The sequence below is a fragment of the Varroa destructor genome, unplaced genomic scaffold (genome assembly GCF_002443255.2).
Source record: "Varroa destructor unplaced genomic scaffold, Vdes_3.0 BEIS01000005.1, whole genome shotgun sequence".
Lineage (NCBI taxonomy): Eukaryota > Metazoa > Arthropoda > Arachnida > Mesostigmata > Varroidae > Varroa > Varroa destructor.
Window position 1 is genome coordinate 17,439,766 of NW_019211458.1, and position 27,437 is coordinate 17,467,202.

Here is a 27,437-nt window from a genome sequence, read left to right on the forward strand (position 1 = left end):
AGGCACTACTGTAAGTTCTATTACAACATAGAACTGACCTCCGCCGCCCTCTGAAAACGAACCATATACGATAATTTTATCGCAGATATCAGAGCAACAGGGGACTGCGACGCATTCCCGAATGCAAATCCAGTACGCAATAACATCATGTAGAACTTGAGCTAGCATAAGATATGCTACATACTCAGGTACGTAATAATCGTGGGGAACCGATCTACATTAAGTCAAGCATCAGTTGCGTATCCGATTATCGCTGGTACGGCGATGCTTACTAAACTCATGGGAATAATCTTCGTTCCATTTGTCATTTTCCGTTAGATTTTAGCAGCTACACACGGAGGTGCATTATATACAGCGGGGTTGCTGTCGAGCGAGTCAGTTTTTTTATATACATAGTAAGTTACTTAAAGTCTTCACGTGCGAAACCCAGTACGAAGACTTCGTGTACGACTGAGCTGTTTTCAAATGTATCTAGCCTCTTCGAAACATCGTTAGTTATTCCAGTTTTTTTTTCGTACTTACCAATTACATTAGATATACAACTTTGCTCTAAAGCATGACAGCGTAACAGAAGCGCTCCTCTCGCGGTTCATAGTGCGACGAGCCTTGAGATCACAAGGTAATCAGCGTACATTTATACCTGTGAATTCCTAATTATGAGACGAAAGGCCAAATGTAGTGTAAGACAACTATATGATACGTTACTGATATTTATTAGAGTGACGGTTTGCTCTACAGTCAGATATGATGAACGTTTACCAACCTGCAAACAATTCCCAAGTCCTGAACAAGTTAAAGATTGGATAAATATAATGTAGTATGAAAGGCTCGTAGATACCGTGACTTATTCACTGAACAAACGTTCTCAAATAGTGACCACGATCCGACTATAGTCATGTAACGTAAAGGAGCTTGTATTAAGAGAAATGCGCCAGGCCAAGACGCTCAGTTATGTCTGTATCAGATTTACTGTGTTTTTTTTCTCTCAGATTTTCGAAACGACGCCATTCCAATCGGATCGTCTCAGTTGATTGTCGACAATAATGCGACCTGTATATATACACACAGAATGATACAGTATTCAGTTGAATCTTATTGTTGGCCGACTTTGGGAGCGGACCTTAATGTTGGACAAGCCTTTAACTGGCGCATGCTTTCGTTTCGATTAGATTACTTAGTGATGACTAATGGCCAGGTACGGATGTTATGACCTCATTTACGAACCGTTAACAATATGCATCGAGGGCTGCAACGCATCGATTTACTGTCAAAATTAAATAACCCGCTGCCTAGTTCTCATACTAGGAGGGGACGACTCACTACAGAATCGATTGAAATAGCTATTTTAGATATCTTCTTTTATACCTTTCCTTTTGTATCTCTGTAAATGAACAAAACTTGAAGGAAGTCAATTAGCTTTCGGCAAGCTGGATACTTTGAGACGTAATGCTCAAGGCGACATAGGGTAAAGTTTTTCTTTGAAGCTATCACAAAAATAGTTTCAACCTCATATATGTGTATATAAAAAGTATTAAGTATGGAGAGCTAATCAAAGCTACAATTGTACTACTACGAAATACAAATGGTCTCGAGGCGTCCCTGTGACTCACGGTCAGTTTTGCCCATATACAGCTTCCGATGCCCGCTGCGAATACATCGAGGTTTTTTCAGACTAGAAAATGTATGCTTACCTTGGCAATCCGTACGTGCCTTAATTAGCATGTTTAAACTCAATGTTTTATTTCATAGAACGTAACCGAATTATGCTGGACAGCATCACTATACTCCGGAAACATGCTTAGCAGGTAAGTACCTGATAAAAACGCGCTAATTTGTTCGTCAAGCGACTATACTTAATAAGTACCAAGCATTATAATTATTTATAGTAGGGCACGGATATCGTATTATGGATGGGTATTTGCGGCGTGAGTATTAGTCGCATACTTCGGCTTCAACTGCAGTGTCCTATCTTCCCAAAAACAAATTTTTTCAGAAAACCTTTTGAGAGCTCACTCTGTTATACCGTACTGTACACATATAGAATGCATTTTCACCCACGCTTATTATTTACTATGTGTCGTATGAGTGATTTGAACCTGTCCTTAAAGAACCCAAGTTTTTTTCCTAGTGCTTTTTAAACATCCCCTGATAAGCATCCAGCACTACGATCCGTACAGGGCACATCAATAAATACTGGATCAGGGACGTTAACCTTTATAAATAAACGTTTAAAAAAAAAATCTCCATTTGAATATTGTTTTTCTCTGCCAGTCTGCTCGCTATACTTGGCTAATTTACTGTCTTGATCTTGGAGTTGTTTTCTGTTGGCACTAACAGCATAGTTTTGTGTTCTGTGCAATAATCTATACTATATATTGATGTGCAGACATAAAACGGGCTATTTGGTGAGCAGTCATTAAAAATACGGATGCCCTCTTGCGATTACAAACAATAACTACTTACCTCTTTACCAAAAACAAACCTACCTGCAGAAGGCTTGAACACAACGACTGTCACCCATTCGGTGGCAATGCAGGGATCGCCCTGTTAACTCAGTTTCATTATATTTGTATTTGCCGCCATAAGCTTGACTCTACAAAATATTGAAAAAATAGCTGAGGAATGTATTATTTCGACATCGTTGATCAGTTATCAGAAGTTTTATCTTTAGTGCGCTATAATTCGTTCGTATGCCTAGTAACAAAATGCTAGCATATTCTAACGAGGACATTATTGTTGATAATCTCCGTAACTTTTTCTGATGTAATGTATAGCAGTTACTCTGCTGGCAGTTCTTCACAGCATTCAAAGTTCCGATTTTGCTTTACGTATCTACGTAGACCTGTTCAGTGTTTTACGCTCTGCGTTTTAAGGACGCGATATATGCAGCAATATCAGCCATAATCTGTTCTTTACAGGGCCGTACCCGAGGCTACAAATAGAGACTTGACTATACGTTAGTTCTAAGGGTAGCATAAAACAGCTGATTTAATAGAGACGATAACGTAATTTCTCTTGCGAACAGAGTTACATCTGTAGAACTTACGACAGAGGCTGCTACAAGATGCTTCGTGTGATCGGCCTTCTTGAGCAAACAATTCTACGGAGTTGCAAAGACCCATTTCAATCGACCCTTATAAGCCAAGCCTTCTCCGGATTGTCAAGGAGGGACCTTAGGGACTGACAGTTGTGAATTTTCTGTCAGATACAAACGCACACGCATACAATTCCCCAAAAAAAGATCTATCAAGTTCCTGGTTTCTACTTAATTTTATAATTCCACAAATAGATGATACGTCAAAACCCATAATTCTCTTGATTACTAGTAATAATGAGCGGTCGACGGATGAAGTAGACCAAACCAAAGCCGATATGTGAAGAGGCAAGTGGATAATACTTGCATAATCTCAGATAAAAAAAAAACTAAACGAACATTCTTCCGTAAATCTATTCTAACAGATTGTCTCCAAGATTCTCTTTATCGAGTCTCTGAACAAATTAATAATTCAGTTTATCAACCACAATTATCCGCAGAACACTTCTCGGATCCATTTATTAAATATAAATAGAAGTTGTACCTCAGTAGCGCAGTGGTCTGGCGCTTAATCATTGAGCATTCCAATATCCTCCGTTTTACAAAAGCTACACTTGAACAAATCGACAGCATATGACTTGTTCGTCTGCAAACTTAATATACTCGAACGCAATAAACAAAGTTATATATTTATTTATATATTTACTCATAAAAAAGTTCCTAAAACCTATCCTAGAACTTCAAGGGTTCAAGAGAATGTGCTTGGGGCACCAGGTTCAGCACAAACTCGCGGACTATATTCTATGAGTGGTCTAGCCGCATAAACATTTAGCTCTAAGCAGACAGCCAATTGTTAAGTGAGTATCGTCCGAACAGAGCACTTTTAAATGTAAAACTCAGTATGTAGGAATTTGCCAATTTAATCATCCCTGTTCTGGTGTTCCTCTTCTAGGCCCTGGAAGAAAATAACTGCAAATTCAGCCCCATATTGGGCTCGACAGTGTTTACTTTAATTCTGGCAAACGCACATGAGCTTATGTGAAGGATACTATCACGCCGGCCAAGGAGGTTCGCTGAAATGGCATTAACCGTCCGCAAGAAATATGTTTTGTCTACAAATTACGCCTCTATCGCGAACTCGATGCCTCCTTCTCATCTCAAGTGAAGCAAAAATCGTTGAGTTCCTCTCTGTTTGAAGAATTCTCTCTGTTCGCGAGATAGCAAAGGCTAGATGAGAACGAAAAACAGACCATATGTATCGATCGGTCGTTTACCGGACAGCACTTACACGACAAAACGTTTGTCTATTGACCGCTTAAAGTAGAACTAGATTTTTACACTTTCAAATTTGGCGCCACGCCGGCAAAAAAATCGCTTCGCCATGTTGCGTGCCATCACATTACTGAATAATCCAAAGCGATCGAAGGCAGCGGTGAAGTAGTGTAAGCCGAGGCGAAAGTATAATTGTTACACGTATCAGCGCCACCGCCAAAAGGGTGATGTGATTTACCTTAGCTGGGTACGCAAATAACCCAGATAAACTGCTAGTGTAAATAGTATAAGTAAATACATTTTTAAACACCTGATTGAGTTAAAATAGAACAACTAGATAATAAAGCAAGAAAAAATATTTGAATAGACTTCTATCTCGATTTGCTGCGCAAATGTACAAAGAATGCACGTAAAAATTACGTAACACAGGCGAAGACATATCTTACCATCGACGAAAATGATAACCTGCTATACCATAATTTTTCTTGATAATTTCTCAAAATACGTGTCTCGTCTACTTCAAGACAGAGGTTTTTTTTTATTGCACCAAGTTGCGCTACAACCACACTGATTTCTGAGATTCCGAGATGAAACCTTAGTGCCATTTAACACGATTTTCGTCACCTGTCTCTCTTTGCATAGTATTTTTAAAATACACGCCAATATTTGCAAACGTAAATATAGAACGTAGTAAACATGAAACATTGCACACAGGATTGCCTCCGAAGTCGTTGAATGAAGCATAGCTTTCCGAACGCACAGTCAGTTCTCACATTTTGTTGCCGTATAAATCCTATAGTAGGAACCTGCCAAATCATTCTGCTGCTTCATCAGCAGTAGATTGTACAGGCCCAAGAGTGATTAAATACGTCTATTTAGGGGTGCGGAGGTTTAAGGTATAAAATAGATAAAGTAGATTGAGTTTCCAATAACTCATCGTTCGATCTGTGCTCAAGCTGCTCAGTTCGATCCAACTTCAAAAGCGCAATATGAATCGGTTTGATGAAAAATTATAATCTAGTCCTACAACCTAGTCAAAATGCATGGGTAGGCAAACTCAACTTAGTCTTGTATTAACTTCTGGTGTTCCATAAGCTTGTCACGAAAAAGTTAGCCCATTTTATATAGGGGTTGTTATTATTAGTATTACAATAGTTTGATTATAATTGTCGTGTAGTACTCTTAGTCTGAACCAACGAAGTCCTACTAAGGTTTGGGTCTATACTAAAAGCGATGCTTTTTAAAGCATCCTATATTCATCAGCAGGTTACGGGTAAAAAACATTATAAGCAACACCAGTTGAAAGAGGTCTAGAATTATTTTAAGGCTTTCATTCAAACGAAGTATCGGTAGACTGGCAGTCTATTGATCGTAATCACCGTTTACTCCTTCTGATACTAGATATAAATAAAAGTCAAATACTGCTACAAATCTGATAGACAAAAGTAGAATTACTTTATTTTTATAGAATATTATTTACATATTATAGAACTCGTCACGGCAAATAACAATACGTTGTTTTTAAGATTGGAGCACAGATTATTAGTTATTATTCAATTTTCCCGCGCTTTACAGATGTTGGCCAAGATTAAAAACTTAACCCCAAAAACGCCCGAACTCGACGGTTTATGTCACGGTTTTTAGAATTCAAGTTCATCAGATAGCTCTAAAAGCAGTTTTTTTTTTTTTTTTTTTTTAAATATATCCAAGTGTTTGACAGGGACATTAATAAATAGTGTCAATGGGTTGACTTTCTCAATCGTTTTGAGTACATGCTCAAAACATAGCATTTTTGGGACATTAGATGCATGTAGCGTATCCGAGGCACACCCTGATAAGTTCACACCTGCCAATATCATTTGGTGAACTAGTACTGTTAATAAAAGCTACAAATTATGAATATTTGGAAATGTTCTAGCGTCTAGTTTTGAATCCCGAACTGAGACTTTGGTTGTGTTTATACTGAGCAAGCGTCGTCGTTAGGAATGACACTTCTATTTATTACACGCACAAAGTCTCTTTGAAATATTCGTCTCTTTAGATAAAATCTAAAAAACAAGACATAAAAAGAAATCTCAATTTGTGCGCGCCAGCTCAAACAAGGCACAAGGTACGTTGATCTTTACCAAGAACATGATCTGTAGTATATGTTTGAGAGTACGTACATAAGTAATAATTGAAAACTGCTGGGACACTGGACCCGGTAAATGCCACGTTTAGCTTTAATGCTTAGGTAAAATTCAGTGATTCCTATTATAACTTGTGCAATTACTAATAATATCAGTTTGCCCCGTTAAGTGTCATTACACCTCCTGGCAGTAATATAACTAAATTGCCCATTATTGCAGCATGTGCAATGCGGGGTTATTGGTGCTGAAAAGTTTGAGCTCCTTTCAAAAAAAAAAATCAATTTTGAACTGCTGCGATCGTTAGATACGCGTTTTCGTGCTTTTTACGAGTTTTTCGATCCTTTAAGACGTTTTTATGTGTGAGCCAGAGTGAATATTCCGCTCCGGGGCAAGGCGAACTTTCTAAAATAGCGCCTAGAAATCGCGCAAATAATAAACTCCGACTAACTGAGAACGTTTCAATAACGTATATGGTGCTACAATGTTGATGAGAACCTTCCAACAAAAATCGCTGTAGACAGTTACAAGCAAATGGGCGAACTCTGAACTCGAACAACTTCTCAATTACGCTCCGGTAGTGGACAAGATTTAACTAGTAGATGCTCCGTTTGCCTAGAAATTTGCGGGTGCTCTACAAAACCAATTAAGTCCATAAAAGAAAACATCTTATTGGCTGGAAAATCTACGTCCTCTTGTTACATTCTTGCCCTTCGCCAAGGTCATAATGCTGCAAAAATTCGTCTCAAATTGATGAAGACGTTACAGCGCTGGGGTAAGTGTGTAAAACATAACGGAGCGTTCCTGTAACGTATACTAAAATCATCATTTTAGCCTAACTACTTTAAAGTACTATTTAATTTTGAATACTTACAACTTGAATATTCATTACTAGGCCGCAAAGTCATCAGAGAAACAGAACTCATCGACGACGCCGTGATTTCTGAAGGAAACTTGAGGTTAACAATGCCGAATTCAGGCAAACCGGACATTTGCTTGGCATCGCTTTTTTTTCCCTCAACTGATTGGTGGATCCCTGATTCATGTCGGCTAAACTTTTCTCTAAGAATATATACGACGATTCTCAACATTTTCCGGAACAGAAAAATGCTCGGATGCTTCGCGTATGTCATAGACAGCAGTCTTGAATTGCACCTATATTTTTGAGATCAAAGTAAGCACTGTTTCCGGCATGGTAAGCACGGCTCGTCGCACATGCCCCGCACAGAGTGTCATGCATATATGACAGCACTGGCAGTCTGTCTGCCTGTGGCTTCTGTATGTAATAGCCTCTTCGTTTAGGTCGCCCGCATCTCTGAAAGAAGGTATGTTTTCAATTAATTTCGGCTGTGAAAAACAAAGCTTTGATGATACGAGCTGCCACGTGCGTGAATACACTGTCCCTTTTTTGCGGCTTTATCGAAAAATATTATATTCATAAGCAAGCTTCCCTATGCATCTAATACTGAGCTTATTGAATTGAAGACCGAATTTGAAGGCAAACTACCTCTCTTGCCGCTAACTTCTCAACGTCCTTACCCTGCGATGGATACCAAAACGTATAACAGGGCACGGACTAGTTTGAATATATTACACATACAAGCATATTCACATCGAAGCTACAAACTAGTATACACCTATCGAAAAGAGTAGCTCAGCCAATCAAGGCTAGAGAGCTTGCCGACCTGGTGAGTTCCGCGCCCCACACAAAACGTTATCGTAGCAATCAAGTACGTCGCATTGAGAAATAGGTTTACAATCGGAAGTGATACTGTTCCAGCTTTTCACGCATTTAATATGAACTAAGGTAATACACGGTCTTCCTTTATCTAGCTGATCTTGCATGACTGTAATCTGCACGTACTGTATATCTAGACATTACGAGCACCATGCTAAAAAGGTAGTGCCGATGGGATAAGTCTTCATAAAATCTGGTCCGAACTATGCTGAGACGAGAGCTGCTGCACGAAGCTTCGAGATCTTACACTATAACATTCTACGTACGTTATGCACGCATCTACATGGATATACTTAACGCCGCAGGATATTTATCTCTGCTAAGCGAGATCTTTTAAATATTCTCGCTGTTTGGCTATATATATATATATATATAGTATGCCAGACCAAACACACAAACGAGCGAACCAAGAAAATTGCTGAAATCGCATATTTGTGCGTACACACGCATATGCCTCATTCATACGATACAGCTGCAAAATAAAGCCATATATGGAAATGTTATGCCACTTTTCGCAGTGACTGCGAAAAAAATAGCGGCGGTAACGGGGGTGCCTTGACTACGTGATAAGTTGTAAATAAAAAATTTCTTTCCGCGCACGCCATGCACGTAAGCTGCACGCAGGATAACATTCAGTATCATATGATGGATTTGTTGACAATCAACGACAGTTGCCAGCATATAACTTTCGAGCTACTTTTTTTTTTTTAGAATGTAGAATAGTCGGAATAGTTTTCTCTGATGCAGATTTCCATATGCTACTTAATGTGTGTTTTCTAGTAAGCGATCGAGAAGGCCGTACAGGCTTGGATTTGGCGTCTTTCGATAGAGGGAACATTTTATTTAGGACCTGTAATCAAATCAGAGAACTTGACTTATGATCAATATTTGCTCCAATCGCTTTTTCCCCGACTGGTTTATAGCTCTCTGTTCTATCTTCTTCCTATATTTCCTCTGGAATAGCTGTAAGAGAAACAGTAGTGCACGACTAAGTACTACTTAGTGTACATAACACTGAATCGTCGACCTATTAACAAAAAGCTCATCGACTACCCAAAAACTATATACTAACCTATAGGTGAGATATCAAGGAATATGGAAAAGCATATGGAACAGATATGATTAAAAGTGGAATAAACTATGCTGAACGTACCTTGAAGTTTGTATTGCTGTGTGTATGCTCAACTGTAGCTCGAATACCCTGACGGCATAAAAAATTACGTATGTTTGTATGCGAAGCCGTTGACTATTAGCTTGAGGCGTACCCTTTACAGGCGAGTCAAACATAGGACAGGAGCTATTTAAGCAAACGATTTTTGACTTGCGTGGGTGCACACTACACACGGTAACCTGTGACCATGTCAGGTATTTACTGTATCAAAACAGTAAACCTCGTAATGTGCTTCGATGGTACAACGGTTTGACAATAACTCGCCTATGTATAGTTAATAACAGAAATAATATTGCCGCTACAAATGCGCCATCTGCCTAACGTGTCTGATCATTTTGTTCACGCACTCGATTACGAGCGTCTAGAGGGTTCTGAAATGAACCGGCTTCTATATGTTTTGGCGTCTAGGACCGGTTGTCTGAATTGTTCTGGCATAATCAACATGAACCTTTAAGTTACACTTGGCTCGTTTGCTTTATAGTATACCTAGCAAACTGCGAGGGTAGCCACGAAACTGACGCGTAATATGCACAGCTGGAGAACTCGGGCTATTGCTTTGATTACGGGTGCAATCTCGAGTAGGACCTCAAAGCTTTCGGTCAACGAGTGTGACCCTAACATCAGGCGCAACTTTTTGTTATGGCACTGGCTCCTATTGCACCATGACCAAGCGCACGGTACAGTTCTTCCGATGAACTGTCGTTCATCAGAAGGCGTCAGTTACGGTGACAGGTGTTTCCAGCTTCCAAGCGTTCGCCCCACTTTGCAGCTTAGCGATAACATACGAAATGATTATTTTGTGGTCAGTATCGAAAAATCACCATTGCTAGCAACGTTTTTGCCTGTCCAACAGACGCGATATCGTAAACGATTCCCAAGTAGGTAGGTTGAAAGTGACCCAGCGAATACCTCGAATCTAATAGTTTAAGAGGTTGTTTTTGGGCACCTTATCTTTCTAACACTGACTTGTCCTTCATGCGATCTGATTTCTATACCGAAAAAGAGTGTAGACATTAGGACAAAGCAAAAGCTTTCTTTAGAAACGAAACTGCATTATTGTTTTACTACAGAAACATCGGATAGTTATGTTTACGTGTTGGCTAAGTGAAATAAGAATACATCAAAATTCACTATTGCGGGTACGTGTCCGCTATTTAAGTATGTCGGGTACTGAGTAGGGAGTACCGCGTCATCATTCGTGTAATCCAGATCTCTGCTTTTAATACGATACCTATTTTCAATATACCAACGTATCGTTCGTAACGCTTCTAACAAGCTACGTGTGGAAAAAGTTGATACAACACGAAATTGCACGTGTTTGCTCGGAGAAAGGATGCTTACTAATTACACACCTTCTATTTTTTGATTGACAAACTGTCCGAAACTACCAATGTATCAGGTGCGGTCTTTGTTAGAAGGCAGATTTCGACCGCACAATTTGTAAGAGTTTTAGATAGTTCTTAGTATGTCTTAGCAGGTGGTTACCTTAATAAATGTTTGATCTTAATAATAGATAATTGCGTTGCCAGCCGAAGCTAAGATGGCTTTTCTCTCTAGCTAACGTTTAACTCATACGGTTATCACAGAGGAATCAGTAATCCAGGTACAGTAACACGAGTAGAATTCAAATGCACTTAACCTTTTGATGAAAATGAAACATTATACGTCTATACCACAATCGTAATATTCGAAATCTTATAGTTTCGTTCTTTGGAGACTCATCGCGCACGTGCATGCACGAGGAAAGGATTAAGTGTGCTCAAGCACGATCTTAACGTGGTAAAAGCCAAAACAATCCGATAGCCACATATTATTGACAGGGTAACTAGGTAAATTTTCCCAAATTTTATCTCTCAGTCCCCTCCCGTCTCTATTTTCTATATTTTTCCATATTCCATAAGATAACAAACAAACATTTTTTGTATTCAAGAATAGTTCTGACATTAGCAGAGGACAGCAAAAATTGTTCATCGATTAGATGTATGGGCATAGCAGAAACGCATATCAGTAGTACCTGTTTCTTTTCGTAAGGCAGAAGGCAATGTACACCTCCTCCCTCTCCCCTTCCCCGACCTCCGTATCCGTCCGACCGTCCACAGTTTTCGTAACCCCACTAATATCGTCTTTCTAGTATTCTATCAAGTATCGAGCAGCCTTCTCTTTCAAAACGAAGCGAGTCTACCCTGCCTAGCGTTTTCCTTGCATAGTCTAGCATGATGGATTGCTACGCAGTGGCTTATGAGAGCTAATGCGCAACGCGTTGTCTGTGCGAGAACAAGGTGAGCATTTTAGGAGACGCCGCGGAACGGCGAATAGTGTCTATTTTGGCAGAGAAGAGCGGATTGAGGTAAAGTATGGGAGGTAAAGTTTTCGTACGTTGTTATCAGACTCATGCCCGGCTTGACCCGACCCAAAAACCTGCAAAAAAAAATAGTGTTGGCTGCTCAGCTTAACTTAGGGTTTCTCCTATACATTCTCGCATTCATGCTAGCTTGCTTATTTGTTCTGCTAATAGTTCCTCTTGGCCTCTAGCGGGATCAATAAATGGTCATATGTGTATATGTGCTATGTGTGGTATACCAGTTTTTTGTAGGGGCTTCAATGAAAATATTTCTTTTCACTTATATATAGGATGTTCGAGCGATTTTATTAGCTAACTATGTAAACTATACAGTGAGCGATATGCGGCGTAATGTCTTAACAATGACAGCATGGATTATGTCGGAGGGCGTACATGAAACTTCAGAACGTTCCTTAATAACGAATAAAACACCGATAGAAGAAAAATTGTTGTTTTTTTCGGAATATCATTGCCAGTAGATGGAATATCACGTGGCGTATATTGCTGATGGTAGCTGGTTTTGTGCTTAGTAGTGCGTAGATCCAGGGATAGAATATACTAAGAAAACAGCCAGAGAACTAACCTTTTAGCTACTATAACCTATCAATATAACAATCATTAGTAGAAAAATGAAAATTGAAAAGTTTATTTATTGGCGAGTTGGCACCAATCCAATGAATAGCTTATAATTTTTACAGTTATTACAAAAATCAGTTCCCCAAAAAACTCCTGTGCATGAGTGAATCCAAGATATTGAGCGCCAATCAGGGCATTCAGCAGACACAAAAACTTTCGGCGTGATTGAATTAAGTTACTTAATTCTAGATTACGGAAATTTGTTCGGTTAAACTGGCTAACTATATACCGTTCCATATAATATTCACGTTCCATATAATATTCAAGTTTTTTATTAGGCATTTCAATATGCTTTTAATATGGTCCTATTCTAAAAAGCTGCTCATCTCAATGTTATATAGATCTATCATTTAGGTAAGTAAATATGGAAGATCAGCCACAAACAGATCTAGAACCCAGTCCTTCGAGTGTCGTTACCTGCAACAGTGGATCGATGACAGGCTCATGTGCCTATCGAGAACTTCCGTTTAAAAAGGTGCATGCGAGAAAGGAATTAGATGAACTTCACGAAGCTTCCAATCGGTCTCTAGTAAGCATACGTAACCAAATCAACGAATTTCGACTAAATGAAAGAGACCGTCATCGCAGCTTGGAAAAGGAAATAGATTATCAAAAAAATGTTCTTTTTACGGAAGTGAAGTACAAACATACACAGTCTAAGATATAACTGAACATTGCTTTCTCTAAAGTCAAACCTGATTCATGGCTTAAATCTACACATAAGTTTAGACCAAAGCCTTTTTTTAATAGCTACTTAACCATCAACCTGCGTAATTATGTCCAATATACACATTCATTTTAAATAATGAAGGATCGACTTCGAACTTTCGTTTAGTGTCCGAGGGGTCGTACTGTAGCAATAACTTTAGATTTTCTGTTTCATTGCAAAAACTTACTGAACGTCATAGTAAGAGCCGAATACTCGAAGCGACCATATGCTTTGACAGGAGTTTCGAGGGATTACATAGGAAGGAAAAGGCTTTGTCGAAGGATACGCACTGTGGCCTCTATTGCCAGAACTGGAAATAATGAGCAGTATGATCTTCTCGAGAAAAAAGAAAGTTCGTAGCCAACAGGAGCTAACCTGGCCTTTCAGACACAATTTTACGGCGTTTGTGACAAGCTTATAAAACGTTAGCGATACGATGGTCATATGCCACTATACGAGGCTGCCACACTTCATTTGCCTCTGTCTGTGAGTTCACTGAAACCGATGACATTGACGCACTGACAGGTGAGTTCTGCTTCTCTAACGGTTTAAAACCAGAGCTCTCCATTTTAAAGGTAACAAGTTCCTTCTAGGTTGTCCTGTGCTATCTCCAAGAACGGTGAGGCTTTGCACGATTTACGGAATTACTAAAACAGAAAGCGAAACCTTGGTCATGGAGGCTATTTTGACAAAAGGATCCAACAAAATCCGCTGCTGGATATCTGGGCACGAAAACCATGACCTGGGACCAACCCGATTAATCCGTGATCTGAAAGGGGTCGCCCGCCTTATTTTTTCTGTTTTTGAATATATATCAGTTATTTTGGTATGGTAGATTGGTCAGAAACATACGAAATAAATAGACAGGAGAACTAAAGGAGCATGTGGCCGAGCTTGGTTTTGTGGAATCTGATAATTATAGCCTGGTTACATGCATAAAGCAGTATAGGGTTGCTTGACCAGATAAAAGCGATGCCCAAAGATCTCATTCTTGTTTGGTCAAAGTTTGCTGCAAGCTGATGTATGGGATGTTGTTGTAACGGCATCAGTAGTCGCTTGCACCATCTTGAAGACTGCATAGCCATTAAAGATATTTTAAATGTTGGAACAAAACATCAAAGATTTGAATTGATCATCTGTCACGCACGCTGCTTTGGAAGACTGCGAAAAAAAGTTCACAACGAATATCCGATAGTATCTATGCTTGGCATATGACGAGGCTCAAGCCACTTAGCGACCTGCTATATACGGTCAATAACATTCACCAGTAGGGATTTTTTCAAAACACACCGTCAAATCTGTACTTATAATCGAATCTATCAAGAGCGCCTGATCGGCCTGAGGAAGTATTAGAATAACAAAGTACAGCTTGAGTGGAACGTTACCGCTCTGTTCATTCCTTGAATACATATAGCGAAATGCCGTACACGTTTCTTCTAGCGCAATGACTATAAGTTACAGAATGATAGTACTCATGATTAGTGATTGGAAAATCTTACGTAAGATCGTTGGTCGAAGAGAAGCACAAACAAGCATTTTTCCTTCTCTAAACATCCTTTTACTACGTTCATTGACCAACTTCAATCGCTATATTGGATCGGCCACATGGAAAACAAAGTCAACTCGACACACAGAATAAGCCCAATGTACGCACCAGATTCGATGTAAGCGTCATTAACATGTTTAAATCAGGATTGATGCATCTGAGAAAACAAAACAGAATCTGTTGATATCTTCAAATAAGTCGAATTAATCTGGATGTTAGTAACAGCCGCGCAGGTTCTTAACCTCGACTTATAGCAAAGTGCGCGCATTCGAACCTCGATTTTATAGAGACCATCTAGTGCTGACGGAGATATATTCTCAACAGTTAGCAACGAGACACCCCGTTTAACTCGGCCACATAATCGTCAGGTATCTAAGAACCAGTGTCATATCAAAATAACTAAATGCTTTTTTTCGTTATTTGTCCTTGCATAAAGTACCTACCTGTAGAAGACGGCCTACAAGAGGTCGTCCATAGGAAGTCCATTTTGTGGGGAAATAATGAAAATACTGCGGGAATATTTTTGCCTCCTGCCAAATTAGAAAATAGGGATACTGTTTTATACTGGAAGCAGAGGCGATTTCACAGATCAACTAAATCTATAGCCGTGAACGAATTGTATCCGCTATAGCTTAATTTTTTCTTTTGTTATAGTTAATAAGCGCATACGCGAGCATTGTTAACATTGAACACAAGGCTGGTAGATACACTGCCAACAAGTCCGCCCGAGCTTCTGTCTCGTATTGAAACTGGAAAACGGCTCGAACCCCTGTCGAGTTCTCATTTCGCCTTCTCACCGAAGACGTTGATCTAGTTTCGCTACTCGCAATGTATCCCTCCGTTTGAACGTCGTCATCAACGATTCCAGCTGTTTTCTCGAACCGTGTGTTAGTATTCTATGTATCTAAAATAGGACATGCATTACCGAATCCGCCCAAAACCTCGTAACAGTAAGCCGCCACCGCCACCGCCACCGCCATCGCCACCGCCACAGCCACCGTATGCGGAGCGAGGCGTAGTGTGATGTAATCGTACGATCCAAAGCATCCAGGACTGCCGTCATCGCATCCTCTACTATCTTCAGCAACGCACTGAACAGAAACTTTTTGCGCAATAAACTGAGTTTGGGCCGCACTCGAACGACTCTTGTAGACACAGAAACAGACAATGCCAGCCGCCACATCTCTAACATAGCTGTATTAATTCAACCTCAGACGTAGCTATACCAGCCATGTTGTATCAACCTCGGAATGGATCCCCATCCAGCATTCTATTGCTTAATAGATGCGCTTCTAGAAAAACTAGCCAGCCGGGACGCGCCGCAGGCCGTAGCAAGCACCAGTGACCTGCAGAGGACACTAGCGAAGCGTGCAATTAAATAGTCCGTAACTGGGTCTCTGTAAGGGTGGCGTAGTACGCTGTAGGGTGTGAATGGGTGTGTGTGTGTGTGTATAAAGGCGCAACGCAACATAGGCCTCACGATATCTATGAGCTGCACGATCTTTTCATTTGCTCTGGCAGGTTTTTTGATCAGACAGTGTCACACGAAGTTAATGACGTTGCCATTGGGGGAGATTTGGGGCTGAAGTTTCTTGTGAAACACCTAACGACGGCTAGCTAGCCAGCGTAGTTCGTAAACGAGACAAGTAAATACGAAACCCTATAGGGCGTATATAACGACGTTTACATAGATATCAACTAATCCATGGGCTTGAGTTCGAAGCTTGTCATCTTGATCATAACAATAACAACGAAGCTAATCAATTATAACAACACAAAGTGAGCAGCTATGTGCTGATTGTTAATGGTAGGTAAAGAATGACAGAATAAAAACAGAAGAAGAATGACAGGTAAAATGTAAACGCAATATAGCGCCTTTATAATTTTTAGTTATAATTATTTTAAATTTAATATTTTTCGCAAACGCTTATTACTTGTTCACATGGGACCAATTCTAGTCTATTTAGTGTACGTAACTTATTATATATAATAAGACGTACAGATGATTTAGCCAGGTAGCTATAAAGCCTTACCGTCTCGACAACAACCTTTTAAACAAGGCAACGAAATAGTTGATTTATTAGCTATATTTAGTGTTTAAAGAGAAATAAAAAAGAAAAGCGTATACATATGTATCTACATCCATATGATTTAGCGTTTTTACCAAGTTTTTAAAAGCCATGCAAGTTTAAGCCTTAAAAAAATACAGACTCAACATAACTTTTGCCCATAAGCACAATAGCGTATACTGGAATGTGCCCGCATTGGCAAAACGCTACAAATTACGCTAGCGCATATGGGAAAATTATCCATGAGAATGTTCGATAGGAACAGCCTAGATAAACCTAAACAGGCCTAAAGTGTATTGCGTTAGCAGCGCGGGAACACGTTAGTCTTGAGTCCTGGTGATGCCCCTTCTGTAAAGCGAATCGATGCCGATCCCTTCGGATATGTTTATTTAGCTTCCAGCAGAAGGCAAAGCGCAAGCTTTATCTCATATAAACTATTATTTTTTTTGCAACATTTCTCACGGATGATTCAGTGGCCGATTGTGTACGAGAAGTTTTTCCATTGCAGAACCTTAGTCTGTCTAGGCGATTTTACTTATTGCGCCATGTTTTGACGTTATGACGTTAACAAGTAAATGACTCTTGACTAGAACTTTGTAGAGTGACCATTTTCTAGATGTGATTCTAGCTATGATACGATATACGACACTTAACGTAAACTTGGTCATTTGCCGGAAAAGACTGTGACTCTGACCACCTGTAACAGCATGATCTCAGAAGTAGATTATTTATAATCATTTATATATATATATATATATATATATATATATATATATATATATATTTCTAATATATAATGTACATGAGCGCCAGTTTTGTTTACATTAAAGTGCGACGGGAACTGACTGACGAGCTATGATAGTATTGCTCGGGCACATTCAGGATTATCATGGGACTTTTTCGAGCCAATCATGACGTTTGGTTTTACTTGCAGGCATCTCTAATCATCCGTGGACTCACTGCGATGCTCCGCAAGCTAATCCACAGTAAGGGATAGCGTGATGAATAATAAAATTGGACCACTAATGAATCACCGCGAGTAAACACAATTAGGACATTCGTATAGCATGTTTTAGGAAATAGATAATTATCAACACACGTACGCTCATACTGCTGTAAGGATTTTTGCTGATACAGCGCCCAACAGGCTAATAATAGCACATTGAGACAAAAACGAGGACTAGCATGTGCTTCCTTCTTATTGCTACCATTAAACAATTAACCTAAGCGTTAAATGATCGATCCTTCCTAAATTTCGCATCCTTTCCTTAACAATGTATGAATTCAAAATAACAAAAATTAAATATATTTAGTGTGTTAAAACTTCTCGCAGGGTATGTACCGTTTCAGAGCTGCTACTTTTAACCACTACAGATCCACTTTTCCAGCACTCGATACTCCACATACGAATTTCGCAAAAGGCCTATTTACTCTTTTCTATTAAGAAACACCGGCAAGTCACTAAAAGCATTCTGTTGTGTATAAGATTTTTCAACCTAACGATTGTAAGAATGTAAGTTAGCGTACTTGTTTGAAGACGGATGGATGTATGGCACATTGGCAGCAATCTGCTAGCTTCTGGAACATTAGCTAAGCGCAGCTAGCTCTCATAAAAGTTGGCAGACAAGAAACCTGATGTTTCGTGCGGGAAAGGACAAAAGATCACCAGGGTAAATGCTTCTACCATTATTTCGGCTAAGTGCTCTCTACTCTGCCTTTCGTTCTGTATCCGTTAGCCACTGATAAACACCTTCACAGCAGAGTCTAATTAAATGTAGAAGCAAAAACTTATTTACGTTTCCATATTGTGGTTCAGACTTCCGTGGACTACGTTTGATCTTTAGAGGATCCAACTTAAAAACGCCAACTAGCTAGATACAACTCTTGGCCTACTTTTAGTAAAGTGTTAGGGCTGCCGTGACGAATGCGTGGAGGCTGAACTCGCATGAAGCATTACATGAATGAAGCATACAAGGCCTACATAGACAAAAAATAAAGAAATAATTGAGCTCAGCGTTGATGCAATAAACTACATGCGTTACTACACGAGCGCTGGGCAATCAATAACTCAATAGAATTATACTGTAAATTAGCAAATAATAATATATATATATATATATATATTCGTTAAACTGAACTACAAATAGTTGTTACAATACATTTATTAATTTAACCATTTAATTGAGCTATAACTATATATTAACTATAATATAATTATAAACGCTAGAAGTGCATTCTAGTTACGCTAAAAGTAAAGCTAGTTTAGGCAATGAATATAACGTCCTCGTATGTCGCTTTAACACGCAGACGATCGTATAAGGCACATACAACTCGAAGTTAACCAATTTTATGTTTTTCAGCGTACGAAAAAAGTTAGGTAGGTAAAAGTAGGTGTGCGCAGCCGAAATAACTTCACTGGTAGCATTTTAGATTCCTTTCGAGAACAAACACTGCTTCAGGTGCAGAATAGTCATAGAAACTTTGCTACCAGTGACACACTCGGAGGCTTTTCGCTGCCTGGCCATCACAGAGATTAAAGTGCCATTAGTTTCATGGCTCTGTAAAGCGTGCCTGTTTTTAGTTAGCTTAGTTTCGAAAAGAGAAAAAATAAATCGGTATCGCAACCGCGTGTCATTCGTCTATCACTGGCAGAATAGTTGGCCTGGATCGTATCATGCGTGCCCTAGAACAAAGTTTTTTTTTTTTTTTTCTAATTAATCTTATTTATTATATTGTCAGTCAGTAAGTTTTTGTCGATTGCGATTCAGTTCTGAGTTACATTTGCAAACACAAATGACCAGTGGCAAACTTGTCTATTTAACTTGAGACCTATTACTGCTGATTTAATTGGCTTGGTTAGCATTCCGTAAGTATGTAAGTTGTTCGCCAAAACGAATAGTTTCTAGCCGTATTACCCCTTTTACTTGAACTTACGTTTTGTTTAACAACAGATTGTGAATAGTAAATAATAAGAAACGATACAATGTAACTGGTAACTAACAAAAAGTCGTGGCATCGGAAGTCACAGATTGACTGGCCACAAACTGAGGAAATTCATTCTTAAGGAAAGGACAAAAAGGGTCTTGAGGATAGCTGAGCTTATAGGCCATGTTTAACATAAGCTAAATTGTAATTTTTAAAAGTATAAGAATTCGGATCGTAACTCATTCAGCTGCAAAAAAATTACTGAACGCTGCCCAATCGTTTAAAGTACAGAGGCAGCGCCCGAAAGCCCCATAAGCACCATCCATTATTCTTCTTCTGTGACATCTGAAAGGAGCAACGTACTAGATTTATCAAACTGAAATTGAAAAAGAAATACTCGTTCTATTGTTAAGTGTAGTATTCAAACAACATGGCGCCTTACTTCACTGTTTATAAAGTAAGTTTTCTAATAGAATACGATAACATTACATTTTGAATATAAACTATACATATTCTTATTTATATTTGTAGGTGCCGTAACGTGCAGATATGTTGGCGTTACATATCTGCATACAGGTTCGACATGCTGAGACCATTCGACGTGTATTACTTATCAAATATGAATTTCATAATTTTTATTGAAAATTAAAAAAAAAGCCTGTGTACCTGAATTCTAATCGGCAGAAACTTTACAAGAGCTTTACTAGGTTTACTGTTCTGTCTGATAACTGGAGTCCAGCCTTTGCAAATAGGTCCATATATATATATATAATATCTTACGAAATGCTATAACAACTGCGCTATGTTGTAACCTGCACATAGTTCTGGTCTTAAAGTGGCCCCATTCGGGCACGCGTTTACCCAGTCGTAAATCAGGCCTGACTTAAAAGCCCATTTAAAATAACAGACGCAAAGGGTATAAGATATCTGAGCGTGGTCGAGGTAGGATGTCAGAATGTGGCAATCGTATTGTTATCTGAGCCGGTAGACGCTTGCGAAAGATTATGACCAGTAAAATCATTTCGTAAGCACGGCCGGGATTCTGTATTCAGGCTTCGAGGCTTCACAACGCGTTCTCACATCTATACAAATAGTCAAATAGGTTTGGCTGGGTAATACATTTGGGGAAGGTGATGGTTACAACAAGGCCGTACGTTGTGTTTTGAGGATGCTTCCTGAAACTAGAGTGTCGAAACGTTGTCATATTGTAGCATACCCGTACGTAGTATAAAAATGCTGATCTCAAAGTTATTGAACGATAGCAAATGTGGAACATTTTTTAGAGTATAAAAGCAGTTATTTACGGGGAGAAATAAAGGAAACGGTTAATGAGATAAGTAAAGCGCTTAACTTATAAGTTCGTAAGATAAAACATAGAGGAAATCATCACCCTGGACTCTGGTCCGAACTGTAACTAAGATGATCATTTTGGATAAATGGTCCAAAGTTGCGAATCGAAGAACGGTTGATATCTTCTGAAATATCAGCAATTTGGGTTAAAACGGTTTTAGCAAAAATTCTCCAAGTAATATGGCCTGATATTAAATATATAAGCTATTATGTGTCCATGGTATAAGTACTTCCAAAATAAAAAACTTACCTCCTGTTCCAAGGGGAACCAACTTACAGAATGAGCACAAACAGCGAAAAAATTGAGACAGAAGCACAGCAAAAACACAGAATAGGTATCTACATTCTATCGTTGCGCAACAATTTTTGTACCACCCTCTATCGTGCGATAGTCAGTGCGTGACCCTAGACATACTTATAAGAGAAATTACTGATTATGCATGATATGTAGAAATGTATCATACTTATAATAACAAAATACGATTCGACACTCAAGGTGTTCGATGACTGATGGGAATTTAGCTGAAATGCGTGTGGCAAAGTTCGAAGTTCCCATATCATAATACTAACAGTTCCATTTACTAGGCACGCGGACGTGTCTACTTTTATCTATGTATGACTTGCAGTGTTTTTCTGCGATAGTGAACGTTTACAACGGATCAACAGAAGGTAACAGGAGAAGATCCTTCGATATTTTCTCGCTTAATCTTGCTCATCCTATCTGCTCATAATGAAGATGGCGTTCCAGAAACGCACTTCGGACAAACTTCAGCAGACCCCTGCTCGATTCGTTAATTAAGCTCTGTCAGCATACTCCAGTGAACCTTTCATCACGGCTGTCCGCATGTAATTAGCCATTAACGTCGAGTGACTACATTAGCTAATCTAATTATTACTTAACTCTTCTATCGAATATTACGCAATCATGGATCTTCAATGACGTCTAGCCAGGCACAACGAAATAAATCAGCGGCCATCAAAGTGAACGTGTTTCTATACGTACTTGGTGATGGTGACTTGAAAATCGTACGGGACTTGGAAACATCATAATAACAGTAATTAAGATTTTTGCTATTAGCAACCGTAAACATAATTTTGTCCCAGCTGTATATATATTTTTGAGGTGCCCTTGATATGGGAAACTCTGATGTATTCTTTGACAACGTTTTCACTCGACATGTTTAGGGACTACTATGGTTTAAGTGTTAGAAGATATGGCCTCGAAATAAATAATGTTTTTTGTGCACGCATAGCCAGGTTAGGTTTGCACGTACAAATACGTGCATGATATTTGTTAATTCTTAGTAAATAGTCTTCATAGGCCCCATTGATGTTTACATCATTTGTTTCTGTTGCATTGTTCTGGCGTGTTTTGGCAGTTTGTCAATAAGCGATTACTCTATCAGTTTAAGGGACCCAAAGCATTTTTTCTATAACACTGTGCCTTGCTGATAAATAGGAGATTTCTATAATATGAAATTAGTTCATTAACGTTTTATTAGCTAAGATAATGGTTCCTATCTTATGACCATCTGGCTCTTTGCTTATAGATCAGACACGACGATCTGTTGGTGTTATGCTCAGTAGAGCTTGCTTCCTCTCTACCTTGCGTGAAACAATTCTATTAATTTCTGTGTTCACAGGCGTACTGAAATATGCTGCTGGGCGAACTCCTTCGCGTGTTTCTCTATAGTAGTCACACGTATTAAAAAAGCGATTTTCCAGGATATATGCCATTTCTCTACCTCCTCTTTGACTAATTCCTCAGTTTGCCTAGAAAATAAAGAGCCTGTAGTTTTTGCTTTTCATACAGCCATTATTCTCGTAGTCTCGTAGTCGCAGGCTACGAGGTGCCCGTCTTCACACCTGAGCTCGCCCCTGTGTCCCGTGGCTTACACGGGCATGAACAGTAGACGTCTGCGAATCCTTATGACACTACTAAAAATATTACAGGACTTGTTTTGGCTAGCGCGCGCGCGCACGAAGATTACTGCTTCTAACTAAGATTGATTTAGCGAGAACTGTCGTTGTGGCTCCTGTTGCGTTCCCTGTTGTGATCCATCTTGAATGCGTTCATCTCATTCATGCGCCGCCAACAACAAAACACAGACGAACTCGAAAGAGGTGAACAGCAGCACCGTAGGGCCTTTTCTATTCATCAAATGTGCCTAAGAATGTTCTGCGGTTCTCGCATCACTGAGCGATCAGCACTTAAGGTTCAATGTCCCCAAAACGGTAGAGCCATGAGTCTTCAATCAGTCAGTCAGTCAGTCAGTTGCTTCTGGAAGATTCAGGCCAAAAACTCAACTACCCCTTTGCGCTAAATCTCTCTCGTTTTTTCTATCTTCTTTTCTCTAATTCACCTTTATTTTCCCTCACTGTCTGTGTTTCGGTGCGTCCGCAATTTATCACCAAGGGTCATAGATCACTGAGCTACAAATGTATGTGTGGGTATCGTAGTCCAACTGAAAAGTTGTTTTCAGTGAGATTTTAGCATAAATAGATAGTGAGAAAATGAGCGAACGAATACAAAAGGTAATGTCGGAACACACAGTTTTACTGTTGTCAAGATACGGAAATTGGCACCCGCGAACGGATGTACTCTACACGTTACACTGACGACGATGCCGCGGAAAACATCCTACGCAATGAACATATGTTAGCGTCTCAAGTTATAGGTGCCATTAGCAGGAACGTAAGTCGATGGTATTGTACAACGCATATGAGGTCACGTCAGAGGGCAACGTCGGGATGTGATAAATACGTACATGTGTGCGAGACATATTAAGTCGAGATTCGGCAGCCGTCCACAGATGCCAATAGACGTGACCAGACGTCCTTCAGCCAATAGGTGTTCGTCAAGGACATCGTTGATGATTCCAGACCAGGTATCAGATATCGTGCTGGGTAGGCACGATTCGAATAAGCGGCGCAATTTTTTTACACGTTCCGTATATTTTCTGCACGCGTGCATCTGTATGTACGGCTTTAAATGCTTTTTGTGCTCTCGCTATGGGTGGCATTTTTGCGCGCTCAAGTGCTAGCTTTCGACGAGAGTCATTCACGTTTGTCAATTTCGTGTACTGTCACCGGGTCTTTAGCTGATTTTGATAACAGATTATAAAGAACCTACTAGCGACGAGTGAAAAGCACCTTGGATTTTGAAAAGGCCATTTTTTGCTCTCCTTGGCACAGATTGGCTTGCGCACCGTAACCACGACACAGCAACCATACATAGGAAGGACAACCATGCTGACGATGCCTATGAACATATGCGAATTAAAACTCTTCGCCTGGTTCCTTTATAAAGCGTGAAATACCGGTATTGCTTGCGATGATTTCGGTATTTTTAGGTAAAACGTTTTCCGATTTGACCCTTCAACTTATAGGCATACTTGGCCAAAAATACGTCTTTATCATAATTTTACTAGCGACGTCAATCATGAATGTGTGTTGGTTCGAGAAAGTCTTGATGCGTGACGATGATTATTAATCATTCGGCATTTTGGATATACATAAAGTGCCATTTAATTATGTAAAAATGTCGAGCAAGCGCTGAGAGCAGAGCTCATAAACGCTAACTACTTCTTCTGAGATACGCCCATAGATATGCAGACGTTTGCGCCCTAGAGAGCAATTAGCCATAAAAACACGGCATAAGCAATGCTGACAAGCCGTGGAAAAGCATGATCTTGAACATATTATTCGGGTTACCATTTGTCGAAGCAGCGAGCACGATTCAATTTTAAGCAAGTTTAGACTATTGCTCTTCTTTCTATCTTCTATCGTCCGTTTCTATCTAACAAAAACCAACGCACCCAGGATACAAGTCGCAATAGTAATCAAAATATCGTTACGCTTAATGACTCCTGAAAACGCAAAACAGTGCTTTTTTTCAACGCCAGGTATTGCGGAGCTAAACGCGTCATATTTTGATTTATGCTCCGAGTGCTGTCATTTGTCAGCGAGTATGCCACAGTGTTATCTATAGAACTTTGAAGTACAATACCGCTGTCAATTTTCCTCTACTTTAGATGATAGTGATGAATCGTTTGAGCATCTGCTTTTCATATATTGACAAAGCTTACCATCCATTATGACCATTTTTTAATCATGCTGCCGATCGTTTTATTGGACTTGTCTCGCTGTTCAGTATTCCTAAAGTTAGCGCTAGCCTTTATCAACTCGTTCTGCTTCAGCGCGTGAAAACTTCATAAGACTATAGGCTTAATTTCACTCATGACACGTGTGATCGACGCTTGACGGTCCCGTTCTAAAAGGGGTCAAAACATGTTACCGTAACTTATGCGTGGCCACAGGTTCCAGCAAAACCTAAAAAAATACCGAATAAAAAGGTTATTACCATTATAGCAACTAATTTTCGATGTAGAAAGCCTTTAGTCGACATCTTATTCCATCACTAGCTAAATTTCTATCAATCTAATATTAAAATGCCTAATCAGTGATCAACATCCCAGCGTTAAGCGTGACGGCCTTACTGGTAACGTAACAAACGCAGCTTTTCTGACTATATTTCTAGTAGAAGTATCTTGACAGTACGCTCAGGTAGAATGCACATTGTGATTTCTTGCGTCTTTTTCGAGATTTAAACAGAACAACATCGGTTGTCGTCCATCCTAGATTACAGGCTTCTACGTTACGCGGGCATCACGTTAGTAAGCTGTACTCTTTTTTATTTACCCGTTTTTTCTGTGCACTCAGTATAATTCGTGCGCGCGAAGAGATCTCGTGTGCCGTACAGTATGATAGGAGTCAAGGATTAACTAGGTGGCTTGACGTCTAATCCACGTGTTACACGCAGGCTTGTACAGCGAAAATTCAAGACCTAGAGAATTTTTCGGGGGCGTCGGGAAATTTAAGGCCGGGCGCGGCAATAGCTATGAAGGCAAAGTGGGACGGTGGCGCATGGTGGGCAAATGTTTAAGAGAATAAATTTTGCTGTCGATGCTGAGTTGGAATAAGTAGACCCAGGTAATTAGATTGTGGGGACTCAAGGGAATTTTATCACAAGACCACTCTACCCTTCAGAGTGAAGTTGCAGGCAGCAAGCACGCTCGCTTTTTGCACACGAAGATGGCAGTTACGCGCCAGCACATACAGATTTGATGGGGGATTTTATATCGAAGCACCAAGGCAGCCTGGTGGAGCAACAACAAAGCAAACCGAGGTCAATCCTTTTACCGATACGCCCCCAGTGTGCTATCAGCGGTTACAAGACGATATGCACGGCGCTAATAATTTACGTTAGAACTATAGCTTGCAAGTCGACTATGTTGTGCTCACGTATTCCTGTTAAATAAATCACGTGATAAATGCTTGGTGGATAAGTAAGGACAGATGCAGCGAAAACGAAAGAAGATAGTAGAAACCAGCCAGAAGACGCAATGGATTTGTTTATCACTTCGATTGCCAACTAAAAATGTTTCTTGCTTGTTTTTAAACTTTAGAAATACGAGCTCTTGAGGTAATAGTCACCTGAACTTAACCTAGTTTTAATCTGGGGTTAGTGGCGCTAACGAAGTGATGGACATCAGGCTGGTTTTAAAGGTGTGCGTTTTATTAATCGTTTTGTTTCAAACGATACATGGTGCGGCACTATTCGTATGTTAAGAGTGTGTTTCATTGTAAAAGTATAGGACCTGGTGGCGAGAACATAATCAAACGGTAGTTTTTGTTTCGAGTTCCTCCGACAGTGCCAACCATTGACAAGCAACATACAGCCTTTTTGCTTTTTCTTATACGGTGCTATCTACGGAGCACAGCTTTACGAAGTTGTCTTATGCTACTTCGATGATTAGCAACTTACTGTAGAGACAACATGTTTGAGACGTTGCGTTAAGCTCGTCTCGCTGTTCAATTCGGGCTTCGCTTAAACGTTACTCTACTATAACCTCGTATCGAATGGGAATTTACCAGATACTGCCATTTCGGAGTTTTATTTCATGTCTCCTTTCTTTATCGTAATCGTGTGTCTCCCACTCGGAGATCCTTCTTAAAGTGTACTATTTCTCCAAATCTTTTAGAACAATGGGCACGCGTGGCGGAAGAGCCTTGGTACTTAAATGTATACTACCGATAAAGTTTTGAGTTCAGCCTAACATTTTTATTGAGCTTACTTAAAAATTCCAACTGTGTTAATCACCAAAACCTAACCTAGCTTCAGTCTAAAGCCATATAGTCGGCTGTCTAAGTACTCTGAGACACTGCTTGCTGCGTCTGATCTTTCTCAATAGGGATAAAAGAGGCTACCCTTGATACTTAAGCTATTACCACCTAGAATAGTTAATCAATTTTATCATAGTTGTGTCTGTCTAGTGTTTGTAAGTAAACTTACCGGAATCAGGCTGGTTCAATAAGTTCTGATGAGTCACAACTGAGCTTACTTAATTTTGTGAAGCCCACAAGGACTTTCATATTTGGTTAGTTATTGCGGTTACCCGCCTAGTAATTACAGTACTTGTAGAATAGGCTAGACATTTACTCTTCTGGGCACGAGCAC

General features: G+C 39.6%; 1 long non-coding RNA gene across 1 annotated transcript; it reads right to left on the bottom strand.

Moving 5' to 3' along the window:
- Positions 1-18,786: 18,786 nt before the first annotated feature.
- Positions 18,787-25,412, bottom strand: LOC147755363 (uncharacterized). The gene is made up of 3 exons (XR_015328144.1): positions 25,006-25,412; positions 20,958-21,042; positions 18,787-20,748 (listed from the first exon to the last, which is right to left on the bottom strand). It is a non-coding gene; the product is annotated as an uncharacterized LOC147755363 (long non-coding RNA).
- Between the last annotated feature and the right edge of the window lie 2,025 nt (positions 25,413-27,437).